General features: G+C 33.1%; 4 non-coding genes across 4 annotated transcripts in view; all 4 read right to left on the reverse strand.

The window, feature by feature from the left end:
- The window catches only part of LOC138927666 (small subunit ribosomal RNA), a 1,995-nt gene extending 1,677 nt beyond the window's left edge, over window positions 1–318 (reverse strand). Inside the window, exon 1 of the ribosomal RNA XR_011444112.1 lies at window positions 1–318. This exon is cut by the window's left edge and continues 1,677 nt beyond it. This is a non-coding gene — a ribosomal RNA (small subunit ribosomal RNA).
- An 8,092-nt stretch (window positions 319–8,410) lies between these two features.
- On the reverse strand, window positions 8,411–12,360 carry LOC138927664 (large subunit ribosomal RNA). Its single transcript, XR_011444110.1, has one exon. It is a non-coding gene; the product is annotated as a large subunit ribosomal RNA (ribosomal RNA).
- A 320-nt stretch (window positions 12,361–12,680) lies between these two features.
- On the reverse strand, window positions 12,681–12,859 carry LOC138927661 (5.8S ribosomal RNA). Its single transcript, XR_011444107.1, has one exon. It is a non-coding gene; the product is annotated as a 5.8S ribosomal RNA (ribosomal RNA).
- Window positions 12,860–13,300: 441 nt separating this feature from the next.
- On the reverse strand, window positions 13,301–15,295 carry LOC138927667 (small subunit ribosomal RNA). The gene has a single exon (XR_011444113.1). It is a non-coding gene; the product is annotated as a small subunit ribosomal RNA (ribosomal RNA).
- Between the last annotated feature and the right edge of the window lie 630 nt (window positions 15,296–15,925).

Below are 15,925 nucleotides of genomic sequence, written 5' to 3' on the forward strand. Positions count from 1 at the left end.
ATAGGGCAGACATTTGAAAGATCTGTCGTCGGTACAAGACCATACGATCTGCATGTTATCTAGAGTTCAACCAATATAACGATCTTGCGATCGCTTGGTTTTAGCCTAATAAAAGCACATGTCCCATAAGGTTCATGTTTTAATTGCATGTATTAGCTCTAGAATTACCACAGTTATCCAAGTAACTGTTAACGATCTAAGGAACCATAACTGATATAATGAGCCTTTTGCGGTTTCACTTTTAATGCGTGTGTACTTAGACATGCATGGCTTAATCTTTGAGACAAGCATATAACTACTGGCAGGATCAACCAGAATAATGTTTATATCTTTGATATATTTCATTTTCATATTGATATATAGAAAATAAATATTGCAAATATTTGTATAAATTAAAATATTAACGAATTTGGCCAATTATTATATGGCATTCAATATTCGTTCATTTATTAAAATATATATATATATATATATATATTTATAATATATCCCTCGGGTGCCCAACGCATACACCTCAGGGTATATTTTTTTCATGGCTTTTTCTTAAACCCTCGTTTGTGTTAGGGTATTTATATGAGCGGGCGGTCTTTTTATTTATATAAGCCTTCTTTAATATTTTTTTTAATAAAATACAATATTATGCATATATTTAATTCTAAAATATCTTTATATTTTCACATACAACAATTTGTATATATTCACATATATATATTTGCTTAATTTTATAATAAAATTATCGCATATGTATTTTGATAATAAATTTAAAATTTATTTTCTTTGTATATAAAAGTCTAGTTTTATATGATATAAAACTAAGCACTTTTTAATTTTCATATATTTATATATTTTCATATATATAGTTTATTCATATTTATTTATACAATAATAATAATAATAATATTACTACTATTATCATATACGTATATGAAATTAAATTTAATTCCATATACTTACTAGGATATAATAAAAAGAAATTTTTATTTGCCTAGAACCAGAAATTAACGATAATAATTGGAAACTTGTCAAATTATAATTTATAATAAGACGTAGACGCTTCAACGATATTATCTAAGTATACAATATAGTGTATATATAATATATAATATAGTATGTTATATTATATAGATAGGCTTACACCACCTACCATATATACCTTTTTGACCACACTTTCGTCAAGCTGGGTATTTATTTGCCTTCTTTCCCTCACCTAAAAATACTCATCGGTATTTTAGTATATTCATATAATATAAATAATATACTATATTGGTAGGACGACACCACCTACCCTATATACCTTTTTGAACACACTTTCGTCAAGCTGGGTATTTATTTGCCTTTTTACCCTCACCTAAATATACTCATCGGTATATTTCAGTATATTTTAGTATATCCATATGAATATGTATATCCATATCCATATCCATATCCATATCCATATGAAAATAATTTAATATTTCCATATTTATTATAATATAATAAATATTATTATATTATATATTATATGGTAGGCTATCCCCATCACCTACCATATATTTCATATACATATAAATATTTTCATATCCATATATATTTTTTTATATTCATATATTTTCATATATGTTATATGCATATGTATTCATAACCATATGCTCATATATTAATACTGGCGGTCTTCTGTTTAATATAATATTATTTTAATATTATATTGGCAGGCTGAACACCACCTACCCTATATACCTTTTTGAACACGGTTTCGTCAATCCGGTCATTTATTGTATGGGAAGTATGACTTTCCCACACATATTTGGATATCCATACGATTGCATATCCATATGAAAATATTTTTAATATTTTTAATATATTTTTAATATTTCCATATTTAATATAATATAATTAAATTATTATATTATATATTATATGGTAGGCTATCACCATCACCTACCATATATTTCATATACATATAAATATTTTCATATCCATATATATTTTTTTATATTCATATATTTTCATATATGTTATATGCATATGTATTCATAACCATATGCTTATATATTAATACTGGCGGTCTTCTGTTTAATATAATATTATTTTAATATTATATTGGTAGGCCGAACACCACCTACCCTATATACCTTTTTGAACACGGTTTCGTCAATCCGGTCATTTATTGTATGGGAAGTATGACTTTCCCACACATATTTGGATATCCATACGATTGCATATCCATATGAAAATATTTTTAATATTTTTAATATATTTTTAATATTTCCATATTTAATATAATATAATTAAATTATTATATTATATATTATATGGTAGGCTATCACCATCACCTACCATATATTTCATATACATATAAATATTTTCATATCCATATATATTTTTTTATATTCATATATTTTCATATATGTTATATGCATATGTATTCATAACCATATGCTCATATATTAATACTGGCGGTCTTCTGTTTAATATAATATTATTTTAATATTATATTGGTAGGCCGAACACCACCTACCCTATATACCTTTTTGAACACGGTTTCGTCAATCCGGTCATTTATTGTATGGGAAGTATGACTTTCCCACACATATTTGGATATCCATACGATTGCATATCCATATGAAAATATTTTTAATATTTTTAATATATTTTTAATATTTCCATATTTAATATAATATAATTAAATTATTATATTATATATTATATGGTAGGCTATCCTCATCACCTACCATATATTTCATATACATATAAATATTTTCATATCCATATATATTTTTTTATATTCATATATTTTCATATATGTTATATGCATATGTATTCATAACCATATGCTCATATATTAATACTGGCGGTCTTCTGTTTAATATAATATTATTTTAATATTATATTGGCAGGCTGAACACCACCTACCCTATATACCTTTTTGAACACGGTTTCGTCAATCCGGTCATTTATTGTATGGGAAGTATGACTTTCCCACACATATTTGGATATCCATACGATTGCATATCCATATGAAAATATTTTTAATATTTTTAATATATTTTTAATATTTCCATATTTAATATAATATAATTAAATTATTATATTATATATTATATGGTAGGCTAACATCATCACCTACCATATATTCCATATACATATAAATATTTTCATATTCATATATATTTTTTTTTATATATTCATATATTTTCATATATGTTATATGCATATGTATTCATAACCATATGCTTATATATTAATACTGGCGATCTTCTGTTTAATATAATATTATTTTAATATTATATTGGTAGGCCGAACACCACCTACCCTATATACCTTTTTGAACACGGTTTCGTCAATCCGGTCATTTATCGTATAGGAAGTACGACTTTCCCACACATATTTGGATATCCATACGATTGCATATCCATATGAAAATATTTTTAATATTTTTAATATTCGTGAGTTTTTAAATAGGGACAGAAGGAATCTCTTGAATTGAATCATGCGCGTCACTAATAAGATGACGAGGCATTTGGCTACCTATGCGAAAGTAATTCAACTCCCGCCGTCTTAAGGTTTAAGACTTATAACAATATATGTTTAATATTTTTAATATCCGTGAGGTTTTAAATAGGGACAGAAGGAATCTCTTGAATTGAATCATGCGCGTCACTAATAAGATGACGAGGCATTTGGCTACCTATGCGAAAGTAATTCAACTCCCGCCGTCTTAAGGTTTAAGACTTATAACAATATATGTTTAATATTTTTAATATCCGTGAGGTTTTAAATAGGGACAGAAGGAATCTCTTGAATTGAATCATGCGCGTCACTAATAAGATGACGAGGCATTTGGCTACCTATGCGAAAGTAATTCAACTCCCGCCGTCTTAAGGTTTAAGACTTATAACAATATATGTTTAATATTTTTAATATCCGTGAGGTTTTAAATAGGGACAGAAGGAATCTCTTGAATTGAATCATGCGCGTCACTAATAAGATGACGAAGGATTTGGCTACCTATGCGAAAGTAATTCAACTCCCGCCGTCTTAAGGTTTAAGACTTATAACAATATATGTTTAATATTTTTAATATCCGTGAGGTTTTAAATAGGGACAGAAGGAATCTCTTGAATTGAATCATGCGCGTCACTAATAAGATGACGAGGCATTTGGCTACCTATGCGAAAGTAATTCAACTCCCGCCGTCTTAAGGTTTAAGACTTATAACAATATATGTTTAATATTTTTAATATCCGTGAGGTTTTAAATAGGGACAGAAGGAATCTCTTGAATTGAATCATGCGCGTCACTAATAAGATGACGAGGCATTTGGCTACCTATGCGAAAGTAATTCAACTCCCGCCGTCTTAAGGTTTAAGACTTATAACAATATATGTTAATATTTTTAATATCCGTGAGGTTTTAAATAGGGACAGAAGGAATCTCTTGAATTGAATCATGCGCGTCACTAATAAGATGACGAGGCATTTGGCTACCTATGCGAAAGTAATTCAACTCCCGCCGTCTTAAGGTTTAAGACTTATAACAATATATGTTTAATATTTTTAATATCCGTGAGGTTTTAAATAGGGACAGAAGGAATCTCTTGAATTGAATCATGCGCGTCACTAATAAGATGACGAGGCATTTGGCTACCTATGCGAAAGTAATTCAACTCCCGCCGTCTTAAGGTTTAAGACTTATAACAATATATGTTTAATATTTTTAATATCCGTGAGGTTTTAAATAGGGACAGAAGGAATCTCTTGAATTGAATCATGCGCGTCACTAATAAGATGACGAGGCATTTGGCTACCTATGCGAAAGTAATTCAACTCCCGCCGTCTTAAGGTTTAAGACTTATAACAATATATGTTTAATATTTTTAATATCCGTGAGGTTTTAAATAGGGACAGAAGGAATCTCTTGAATTGAATCATGCGCGTCACTAATAAGATGAGAACGCATTTGGCTACCTATGCGAAAGTAATTCAACTCCCGCCGTCTTAAGGTTTAAGACTTATAACAATATATGTTTAATATTTTTAATATCCGTGAGGTTTTAAATAGGGACAGAAGGAATCTCTTGAATTGAATCATGCGCGTCACTAATAAGATGACGAGGCATTTGGCTACCTATGCGAAAGTAATTCAACTCCCGCCGTCTTAAGGTTTAAGACTTATAACAATATATGTTTAATATTTTTAATATCCGTGAGGTTTTAAATAGGGACAGAAGGAATCTCTTGAATTGAATCATGCGCGTCACTAATAAGATGACGAGGCATTTGGCTACCTATGCGAAAGTAATTCAACTCCCGCCGTCTTAAGGTTTAAGACTTATAACAATATATGTTTAATATTTTTAATATCCGTGAGGTTTTAAATAGGGACAGAAGGAATCTCTTGAATTGAATCATGCGCGTCACTAATAAGATGACGAGGCATTTGGCTACCTATGCGAAAGTAATTCAACTCCCGCCGTCTTAAGGTTTAAGACTTATAACAATATATGTTTAATATTTTTAATATCCGTGAGGTTTTAAATAGGGACAGAAGGAATCTCTTGAATTGAATCATGCGCGTCACTAATAAGATGACGAGGCATTTGGCTACCTATGCGAAAGTAATTCAACTCCCGCCGTCTTAAGGTTTAAGACTTATAACAATATATGTTTAATATTTTTAATATCCGTGAGGTTTTAAATAGGGACAGAAGGAATCTCTTGAATTGAATCATGCGCGTCACTAATAAGATGACGAGGCATTTGGCTACCTATGCGAAAGTAATTCAACTCCCGCCGTCTTAAGGTTTAAGACTTATAACAATATATGTTTAATATTTTTAATATCCGTGAGGTTTTAAATAGGGACAGAAGGAATCTCTTGAATTGAATCATGCGCGTCACTAATAAGATGACAAGGCATTTGGCTACCTATGCGAAAGTAATTCAACTCCCGCCGTCTTAAGGTTTAAGACTTATAACAATATATGTTTAATATTTTTAATATCCGTGAGGTTTTAAATAGGGACAGAAGGAATCTCTTGAATTGAATCATGCGCGTCACTAATAAGATGACGAGGCATTTGGCTACCTATGCGAAAGTAATTCAACTCCCGCCGTCTTAAGGTTTAAGACTTATAACAATATATGTTTAATATTTTTAATATCCGTGAGGTTTTAAATAGGGACAGAAGGAATCTCTTGAATTGAATCATGCGCGTCACTAATAAGATGACGAGGCATTTGGCTACCTATGCGAAAGTAATTCAACTCCCGCCGTCTTAAGGTTTAAGACTTATAACAATATATGTTTAATATTTTTAATATCCGTGAGGTTTTAAATAGGGACAGAAGGAATCTCTTGAATTGAATCATGCGCGTCACTAATAAGATGACGAGGCATTTGGCTACCTATGCGAAAGTAATTCAACTCCCGCCGTCTTAAGGTTTAAGACTTATAACAATATATGTTTAATATTTTTAATATCCGTGAGGTTTTAAATAGGGACAGAAGGAATCTCTTGAATTGAATCATGCGCGTCACTAATAAGATGACAAGGCATTTGGCTACCTATGCGAAAGTAATTCAACTCCCGCCGTCTTAAGGTTTAAGACTTATAACAATATATGTTTAATATTTTTAATATCCGTGAGGTTTTAAATAGGGACAGAAGGAATCTCTTGAATTGAATCATGCGCGTCACTAATAAGATGACGAGGCATTTGGCTACCTATGCGAAAGTAATTCAACTCCCGCCGTCTTAAGGTTTAAGACTTATAACAATATATGTTTAATATTTTTAATATCCGTGAGGTTTTAAATAGGGACAGAAGGAATCTCTTGAATTGAATCATGCGCGTCACTAATAAGATGACGAGGCATTTGGCTACCTATGCGAAAGTAATTCAACTCCCGCCGTCTTAAGGTTTAAGACTTATAACAATATATGTTTAATATTTTTAATATCCGTGAGGTTTTAAATAGGGACAGAAGGAATCTCTTGAATTGAATCATGCGCGTCACTAATAAGATGACAAGGCATTTGGCTACCTATGCGAAAGTAATTCAACTCCCGCCGTCTTAAAGTTTAAGACTTATAACAATATAAATGAAAAATATTATTTTCATTTTTCACGTCACTAATAAGATGACGAGGCATTTGGCTACCTAAACGAAAGTAATTCATCTTCCGCCGTTATAAGGTTTAAGACTTATAACAATATAAATGAAAAATATTATTTTCATTTTTCACGTCACTAATAAGATGACGAGGCATTTGGCTACCTATGCGAAAGTAATTCAACTCCCGCCGTCTTAAAGTTTAAGACTTATAACAATATAAATGAAAAATATTATTTTCATTTTTCACGTCACTATTAAGATGACGAGGCATTTGGCTACCTAAACGAAAGTAATTCATCTTCCGCCGTTATAAGGTTTAAGACTTATAACAATATAAATGAAAAATATTATTTTCATTTTTCACGTCACTAATAAGATGACGAGGCATTTGGCTACCTATGCGAAAGTAATTCAACTCCCGCCGTCTTAAAGTTTAAGACTTATAACAATATAAATGAAAAATATTATTTTCATTTTTCACGTCACTAATAAGATGACGAGGCATTTGGCTACCTATGCGAAAGTAATTCAACTCCCGCCGTCTTAAGGTTTAAGACTTATAACAATATATGTTTAATATTTTTAATATCCGTGAGGTTTTAAATAGGGACAGAAGGAATCTCTTGAATTGAATCATGCGCGTCACTAATAAGATGACGAGGCATTTGGCTACCTATGCGAAAGTAATTCAACTCCCGCCGTCTTAAGGTTTAAGACTTATAACAATATATGTTTAATATTTTTAATATCCGTGAGGTTTTAAATAGGGACAGAAGGAATCTCTTGAATTGAATCATGCGCGTCACTAATAAGATGACGAGGCATTTGGCTACCTATGCGAAAGTAATTCAACTCCCGCCGTCTTAAAGTTTAAGACTTATAACAATATAAATGAAAAATATTATTTTCATTTTTCACGTCACTAATAAGATGACGAGGCATTTGGCTACCTAAAAGAAAGTAATTCATCTTCCGCCGTTATAAGGTTTAAGACTTATAACAATATAAATGAAAAATATTATTTTCATTTTTCACGTCACTAATAAGATGACGAGGCATTTGGCTACCTAAACGAAAGTAATTCAACTCCCGCCGTCTTAAGGTTTAAGACTTATAACAATATAAATGAAAAATATTATTTTCATTTTTCACGTCACTAATAAGATGACGAAACAGTTAGTAGGCCACAATTAGTAGGGAAACGTGGACAACCCGTGATAAATCCTTATATGCTTTCTTAGATATAGCATATAAAGATTTTTTATACTAAATATACATATTTACACATGCATATTTACATTTTTTTTATATTTCGAATCATCAAGCAAAGGATAAGCTTCAGTGGATCGCAGTATGGCAGCTGCTCAACCACTTACAACACCTTGCCCGTTACAAAAGTCGTTTACAATTGATTCTAGGCTTTGTCATTGTATTAAATAATGTTTTCATATGTAACTAGCATGGCATCAGGTGATCAAAGATCCTCCCAATTTACTATGTTACAAATTACATTGGCATCACATCCATTGTCGTTTAAAATATAAATAATAAACTTTAAATGGTTTAGAAGCCATACAATGCAAATTGCCCCTTATTTATCATTGCAGTCCAGCACGGATACGACCTTAGAGGCGTTCAGGCATAATCCAACGGACGTAGCGTCATACCACTGTTCGCTCGAACAAGTATTGTGCCATTGGTCCGTACCTGCGGTTCCTCTCGTACTACGCAGGAATGCTGTCGCAACAACGTTTTGTCATTAGTAGGGTAAAACTAACCTGTCTCACGACGGTCTAAACCCAGCTCACGTTCCCTTGCATGGGTGAACAATCCAACGCTTGGTGAATTTTGCTTCACAATGATAGGAAGAGCCGACATCGAAGGATCAAAAAGCGACGTCGCTATGAACGCTTGGCCGCCACAAGCCAGTTATCCCTATGGTAACTTTTCTGACACCTCTTGTTAAAAACTCTTTAAACCAAAAGGATCGATAGGCCGAGCTTTTGCTGTCCCTGTGTGTACTGAACACCGAGATCAAGTCAGCATTTGCCCTTTTGCTCTATGTGTGGTTTCTGTCCGCACTGAGCTGGCCTTGGGACACCTCCGTTATTATTTGAGAGATGTACCGCCCCAGTCAAACTCCCTACCTGGCAATGTCCTTGAATTGGATCATACCTGAGTAATTGGAGTTATACCAAATTTTCAAATCGATAATACATGAATGCATCTCTCATTAAAGAATTTGTTTGCGATTATATAACAAACTCGTGATACTTTGATCAAGAAGCTTGCATCAAAACCCAATACCATAAGATATAATAAATATATCCGTATAATGGCTAGGAAATGATACACGTTCCATTTAATCAAGTAAGTAAGGAAACAATAAGAGTAGTGGTATTTCATTGTCGATACCAAACCGAAGTCTAATATCTCCCACTTATTCTACACCTCTTATGTCTCCTTACACTGCCAGATTAGAGTCAAGCTCAAAAGGGTCTTCTTTCCCCGCTAATTATTCCAAGCCCGTTCCCTTGGCTGTGGTTTCGCTAGATAGTAGATAGGGACAGAAGGAATCTCGTTAATCCATTCATGCGCGTCACTAATTAGATGACGAGGCATTTGGCTACCTTAAGAGAGTCATAGTTACTCCCGCCGTTGACCCGCGCTTACTTGAATTTCTTCACTTTGACATTCAGAGCACTGGGCAGAAATCACATTGTGTCAACACCCGCTAGGGCCATCACAATGCTTTGTTTTAATTAGACAGTCGGATTCCCCAAGTCCGTGCCAGTTCTGAATTGATTGTTAATTGATAATCGTTATAATTAATAAGAACTAATTGGTTTGACCCAACTAGTATTCTTAAAAATTTTAGCAAGAAAGTTCCACAATTGGATACGTAACTAAACTATCCGGGGAACAAGTTACAACCATAAATGATTATAACTCTATTTACCCAGAACGAGCACATAAACCATATTATTGTTTCCCAATCAAGCCCGACTATCTCAATCTTCAGAGCCAATCCTTATCCCGAAGTTACGGATCTAATTTGCCGACTTCCCTTACCTACATTATTCTATCGACTAGAGACTCTTCACCTTGGAGACCAGCTGCGGATATTGGTACGGCCTGTTGAGAAGTTTGCGTATCCCCACCATAAATTTTCAAGGTCCGAGGAGAAAATATCGACACAACAGTATATGTCATGCTCTTCTAGCCCATCTACCATATCTCTCTGCGAAAGACTTCCATGGTAGTACGACTATAAAACAGAAAAGAAAACTCTTCCGATATCTCTCGACGGCTTCTTTATGGTCGTTCCTGTTGCCAGGATGAGCACGAGGCCCATATTTAATAACAAACGGATACTCAACAGGTTACGGAATTGGAACCGTATTCCCTTTCGTTCAAAATTATTCAAGTATATAATTTTCACAATAATTGTAATATTTATTTTTACTTGAAAATTTTCGGCTTTCGCCTTGAACTTAGGACCGACTAACTCGTGATCAACCACTGTTCACACGAAACCCTTCTCCACTTCAGTCCTCCAAGGTCTCATTCGATTATTTGCTACTACCACCAAGATCTGTACCAATAGCAGCTCCATGCAGGCTTACGCCAAACACTTCTACGCATACCATTGTACCTTCCTACTCACTAAAGTTTCAAAATTTATATTACAAGTAATATAAATCATCTACTTTAGCGGTAATGTATAGGTATACAACTTAAGCGCCATCCATTTTAAGGGCTAGTTGCTTCGGCAGGTGAGTTGTTACACACTCCTTAGCGGATTTCGACTTCCATGATCACCGTCCTGCTGTTTTAAGCAACCAACGCCTTTCATGGTTTCTGCATGAGTTGTTAATTTGGGCACCGTAACATTACGTTTGGTTCATCCCACAGCGCCAGTTCTGCTTACCAAAAGTGGCCCACTGGGCACATTATATCATAACCTTAAACTTCATATCAAGAAAGTTAAGGTTCTTACCCATTTAAAGTTTGAGAATAGGTTAAGATCGTTTCGACCCTAAGGCCTCTAATCATTCGCTTTACCAGATAAGATTATTTTATATAACATTAAAATGCACCAGCTATCCTGAGGGAAACTTCGGAAGGAACCAGCTACTAGATGGTTCGATTGGTCTTTCGCCCCTATACTCAATTCTGACAATCGATTTGCACGTCAGAACTGTTTCGGTCTTCCATCAGGGTTTCCCCTGACTTCAACCTGATCAAGTATAGTTCACCATCTTTCGGGTCACAGCATATCTGCTCAAGGTACGTTCCAGTTAGAGGCATAAATAATATAAATATTATTATACATAACTATATAGAACGCCCCGGGATTGTGTTAATTAACTATAAAATAGTTAAAAAACTAATCCCATTAATAGTCAAGTTAATTACGCTATTAGGTTTATATCCCAATAACTTGCACATATGTTAGACTCCTTGGTCCGTGTTTCAAGACGGGTCCCGAAGGTATCCTGAATCTTTCGCATTGTTAATCATACAAGTGCATATAATAAACACAAAAATCAATGATAATTATGCCATTATATAATTCCGAAAAATTAACGCACTGTATTCTTATTAATCTATCAACACTTTATCAAATTAATGACATTTATCCTATGTTAAAATGCAAGCATAATAATTTGAATAAACTATAAGTCATATTTTATGATAAATTATATATGTTAATAGATTACAATGTCCTTATATGGAAAAAATGCACACTATTTCTATAATATTATTTAAATATTATAACTTTAATGATGAATTTTCCATAATGGATATTCAGGTTCATCGGGCTTAACCTCTAAGCAGTTTCACGTACTATTTAACTCTCTATTCAGAGTTCTTTTCAACTTTCCCTCACGGTACTTGTTTACTATCGGTCTCATGGTTATATTTAGTTTTAGATGGAGTTTACCACCCACTTAGTGCTGCACTATCAAGCAACACGACTCTTTGGAAACATCATCTAGTAATCATTAACGTTATACGGGCCTGGCACCCTCTATGGGTAAATGGCCTCATTTAAGAAGGACTTAAATCGTTAATTTCTCATACTAGAATATTGACGCTCCATACACTGCATCTCACATTTGCCATATAGACAAAGTGACTTAGTGCTGAACTGATTTCTTTTCGCTCGCCGCTACTAAGAAAATCCTTGTTAGTTTCTTTTCCTCCCCTAATTAATATGCTTAAATTCAGGGGGTAGTCCCATATGAGTTGAGGTTGTATAAAGCAATGTATATATATATATAAACAATATATCTCTATGAAGAACAATATATTTGATATATTTTCAATTTTCGCATCTTTAAATAAGAGACAATTCTAGTTAAAAAAAATTTAATTTTTTTTATGCTAGACATTTCTCAGTATTATTTGAATTGAAAAAAGAAAGAATTGTATATCTTCATTTTTTCTTTTATAAATATTTGAGATAATTGCTTTTATATTTAATATTATGAATATATAAATATATCCAATAATATACCATATGCATATCATTATAAAAATATATAATAATAAGCAACTTTATTAGCATAGTCTTACAACCCTCAACCATATGTAGTCCAAGCAGCACTATAAAATTAATTAAAGTACATAACAGCATGGACTGCGATATGCGTTCAAAATGTCGATGTTCATGTGTCCTGCAGTTCACACGATGACGCACAGTTTGCTGCGTTCTTCATCGACCCATGAGCCGAGTGATCCACCGCTTAGAGTTTTATAAATATATATAAATATACAATTCGTCAATTATGTTTTTATTGAAAGAAATTAAAAATACACCATTTAACTGGCATATATCAATTCCTTCAATAAAGTTATTTTTATACCTAAAATAATTGTTGCGAAATGTCTTAGTTTTATATAATCAATATAAATATAATTTATATTGTTTTAATATTATATAAAGCATTAACCTGTATATCAGGTACAACAATGTATATTTTAGGTGTTGCATTTATCAATGTATGCGCATAATTTAATATGAACAATACATCACGCAACGCATGTATATTAATTAAATATACACGCAATTTATATTGAAGACAACAAATGGTCTATATATTCAATATAATATATATGTCTTTTATTTTTGGGTAATTTTTATTTATATATTTATATATAATAAATATTTTAATAACGGATAAGATTCATTCAATAATGATCCTTCCGCAGGTTCACCTACGGAAACCTTGTTACGACTTTTACTTCCTCTAAATAATCAAGTTCGGTCAACTTCTGCGAAACAACCGTAACACACAAGGCGTCACAGTGATCACGTCCGGAGACCTCACTAAATAATTCAATCGGTAGTAGCGACGGGCGGTGTGCACAAAGGGCAGGGACGTAATCAATGCGAGTTAATGACTCACACTTACTAGGAATTCCAAGTTCATGTGAACAGTTTCAGTTCACAATCCCAAGCATGAAAGTGGTTCAGCGGTTTACCCGGACCTCTCGGTCTAGGAAATACACGTTGATACTTTCATTGTAGCGCGCGTGCAGCCCAGGACATCTAAGGGCATCACAGACCTGTTATTGCTCAATCTCATTATTGCTAGACGCAATTTGTCCATTTAAGAAGCTAGTATCCTTATAATGGGACAAACCAACAGGTACGGCTCCACTTATATAAACACATTCAAACACAATAAACATTTTACTGCTACCATGAATGAAGGCTATATAAGCTTCAACACCATAATCCTGAAGATATCTATTTAATATATTTGAGTCTCGTTCGTTATCGGAATTAACCAGACAAATCACTCCACGAACTAAGAACGGCCATGCACCACCACCCATAGATTCGAGAAAGAGCTATCAATCTGTCTTACACACTTATGTTCGGACCTGGTAAGTTTTCCCGTGTTGAGTCAAATTAAGCCGCAGGCTCCACTCCTGGTGGTGCCCTTCCGTCAATTCCTTTAAGTTTCAGCTTTGCAACCATACTTCCCCCGGAGCCCAAAAGCTTTGGTTTCCCGGGAAGCGACTGAGAGAGCCATAAAAGTAGCTACACCCAATTGCTAGCTGGCATCGTTTATGGTTAGAACTAGGGCGGTATCTGATCGCCTTCGAACCTCTAACTTTCGTTCTTGATTAATGAAAACATCTTTGGCAAATGCTTTCGCTTAAGTTAGTCTTACGACGGTCCAAGAATTTCACCTCTCGCGTCGTAATACTAATGCCCCCAAACTGCTTCTATTAATCATTACCTCTTGATCTGAAAACCAATGAAAGCAGAACAGAGGTCTTATTTCATTATCCCATGCACAGAATATTCAGGCATTTGAAGCCTGCTTTAAGCACTCTAATTTGTTCAAAGTAATTGTACCGGCCCACAATAACACTCGTTTAAGAGCACTAATGCAGGTTTTTAAATAGGAGGAACATATGAAAAAATACAAGTATTTAAACATATATAAGAACTCCACCGGTAATACGCTTACATACATAAAGGTATAGTACTAACTACAATTGTATGTTGTACTACCCGTATGAAGCACAAGTTCAACTACGAACGTTTTAACCGCAACAACTTTAATATACGCTATTGGAGCTGGAATTACCGCGGCTGCTGGCACCAGACTTGCCCTCCAATTGGTCCTTGTTAAAGGATTTAAAGTGTACTCATTCCAATTACAGGGCCTCGGATATGAGTCCTGTATTGTTATTTTTCGTCACTACCTCCCCGAGCTGGGAGTGGGTAATTTACGCGCCTGCTGCCTTCCTTAGATGTGGTAGCCGTTTCTCAGGCTCCCTCTCCGGAATCGAACCCTGATTCCCCGTTACCCGTTGCAACCATGGTAGTCCTAGATACTACCATCAAAAGTTGATAGGGCAGACATTTGAAAGATCTGTCGTCGGTACAAGACCATACGATCTGCATGTTATCTAGAGTTCAACCAATATAACGATCTTGCGATCGCTTGGTTTTAGCCTAATAAAAGCACATGTCCCATAAGGTTCATGTTTTAATTGCATGTATTAGCTCTAGAATTACCACAGTTATCCAAGTAACTGTTAACGATCTAAGGAACCATAACTGATATAATGAGCCTTTTGCGGTTTCACTTTTAATGCGTGTGTACTTAGACATGCATGGCTTAATCTTTGAGACAAGCATATAACTACTGGCAGGATCAACCAGAATAATGTTTATATCTTTGATATATTTCATTTTCATATTGATATATAGAAAATAAATATTGCAAATATTTGTATAAATTAAAATATTAACGAATTTGGCCAATTATTATATGGCATTCAATATTCGTTCATTTATTAAAATATATATATATATATATATATTTATAATATATCCCTCGGGTGCCCAACGCATACACCTCAGGGTATATTTTTTTCATGGCTTTTTCTTAAACCCTCGTTTGTGTTAGGGTATTTATATGAGCGGGCGGTCTTTTTATTTATATAAGCCTTCTTTAATATTTTTTTTAATAAAATACAATATTATGCATATATTTAATTCTAAAATATCTTTATATTTTCACATACAACAATTTGTATATATTCACATATATATATTTGCTTAATTTTATAATAAAATTATCGCATATGTATTTTGATAATAAATTTAAAATTTATTTTCTTTGTATATAAAAGTCTAGTTTTATATGATATAAAACTAAGCACTTTTTAATTTTCATATATTTATATATTTTCATATATATAGTTTATTCATATTTATTTATACAATAATAATAATAATAATATTACTACTATTATCATATACGTATATGAAATTAAATTTAATTCCATATAC

This window comes from Drosophila bipectinata, unplaced genomic scaffold (genome assembly GCF_030179905.1).
Source record: "Drosophila bipectinata strain 14024-0381.07 unplaced genomic scaffold, DbipHiC1v2 scaffold_49, whole genome shotgun sequence".
Taxonomy (NCBI): domain Eukaryota; kingdom Metazoa; phylum Arthropoda; class Insecta; order Diptera; family Drosophilidae; genus Drosophila; species Drosophila bipectinata.